The sequence below is a fragment of the Triticum aestivum genome, chromosome 2D (assembly GCF_018294505.1).
Source record: "Triticum aestivum cultivar Chinese Spring chromosome 2D, IWGSC CS RefSeq v2.1, whole genome shotgun sequence".
Taxonomy (NCBI): Eukaryota; Viridiplantae; Streptophyta; class Magnoliopsida; order Poales; family Poaceae; genus Triticum; species Triticum aestivum.
In genome coordinates this window covers 594,414,388-594,416,231 of record NC_057799.1, presented here as the reverse complement: position 1 = coordinate 594,416,231, position 1,844 = coordinate 594,414,388, and the positions used below count along the sequence as shown (strand labels likewise).

The 1,844-nt window shown below is 48.7% G+C and overlaps 1 non-coding gene across 1 annotated transcript; it reads left to right on the top strand.

Annotated features, from left to right (window-relative positions):
* Positions 1–265: 265 nt before the first annotated feature.
* TRNAH-GUG (transfer RNA histidin (anticodon GUG)) lies at positions 266–337 on the top strand. Its single transcript has one exon. It is a non-coding gene; the product is annotated as a tRNA-His (tRNA).
* Positions 338–1,844: the final 1,507 nt, after the last annotated feature.

Genomic DNA, 1,844 nt, shown 5'->3' with positions numbered 1-1,844 from the left:
ACAGGAAGCGCAGATGGTTTAGGGTTGTCTTTTCCGTCACCTCGAAAACGTACATATCTCGCTGCGCAAGCCACATCAATGTGGCTACAGATGGTGAGGCAGTAAGATATCCATAATAGTAGTTCATTTTATCATAAAACTGTTGTATTTTTCGTTGCAACGCACGGACATGTTTGCTAGTCATAACCTAAGACTGCTAATCAGAACAGGTTAGTTGAAGTCTTATCAGTAGAAGTTAAAGCAAAAATTTCAAATGGACAAAAATGTGGCTGTAGTTTAGTGGTGAGAATTCCACGTTGTGGCCGTGGAGACCTGGGCTCGAATCCCAGCAGCCACAAAATGGTTTTTACAAAATGGTTTTTTATTTTAATTTCAATGAAATAACAGGAACTGCTGGCAACTTAGTATTTTTTCTGATTTATACATGACACATGACCTACTGCAGGAGATGGCCAAAAGAGAGAGAATCAAAATTCGATGGTTGTGACACCTAGCAGACAGTACCTGACTAAGCACCACCGCATCAGTATCCTTGCCACGTCCATTTCTTTTTTCCCTCTTGTCTAAAGGATCTTTATCTCTGAATCAGGCCAGTGATTCAGCGAACATTGCCTACTACTACAAATCAAACAAAAGGGAGTAAATAGCATAAACTACTATTCTACAGGCTAGGATTCCAAAAAACTACCGTTTTTTAATTTTTCTCAGATAACTACCAACTCGGTGGTCTGCTGTTTCAAAAAACCCAAATTACCGGGTGGTTGACATATAATCAGGTTTATGACAGATGGGACCCGCTCCTAAACAAACAGCTGGTTTGACCGTTTGTTGACCGTCAACTTACATGTTTGGCCCACATGTAAGCTGACTCTTCTTCCTTTTCTCTTTCTTTCTCTCCCTCTACTCCCCTTCTCTCCCGGTAGATGCTGCCCGGAGCCGCACTCGCGCTCGACATCGACCTTGTCGGGATGGCCGAGTAACCCGATGCAGAGGGCATGAAGGCAGGGGCTGCCGGCGACGGGTGTTGCGGCCTGGCGACGACTGACACGACCACAACGGCTCTGCAGTGTGCGACGCACGGGAAGGGCCCTCCCGAGGAGGCCGCCGTCGTGAAGGGGCGGGCCGGGGAGAAGCTCGTTGACGACCGCGCGTGGAAGGACGAGGTCGACGAGGCTTGCTGGATCTCGCCGCCTCAAGGCCGCCGAGGCACGGCGTGGAGGTGGCGCAGGAGAGGCATGGCGAGGCGGCGGCCACGGGCGAGGCACGTCGGGGCGGCAGCCGCAGGCACGGCACGGCGGAGCGGCGGGACCCGACCGCTATGGGATGCGGCTCGCCGGCCTCAGGTGGTGCATGTCGTGGATTCCACCGCCGCGGGCGCGGCTTGCCGGCCGGAGGAGACAACGTTGCCTTGCCTCGGGGACCCGATTGCTTTTTCAGAAAACTCACAGGGACCTGATTGCTTTTTCAGAAAACTTATAGGGACCTGATTGCTTTTTTACAAAACTTACGTGTAGGACCTACATGTAAGTTAACGGTCAAACAAACGGTTATCTTACATGTGGGCCTCAATTGTCATAATCACGATCAACTGATAAAGACTCAGGGATTTGGGTTTTTTGAAATAGCCGACCACCCATCTGGTAGTTATCTGATAAAAATTAAAAACCGGTAGTTTTTTGGAACCCTAGCCTGTAAAGTAGTAGCTTTATGCTATTTACTCAACAAAAGGAGATATCTTTTGCACGCACAAAACCCTTAATTAGTACACATATCTGGTATGTACAGTACCCGTAGATAGCATATGCTTACAAGTTTCATACCCGTAGATAAAGCGCCGAAAGAAT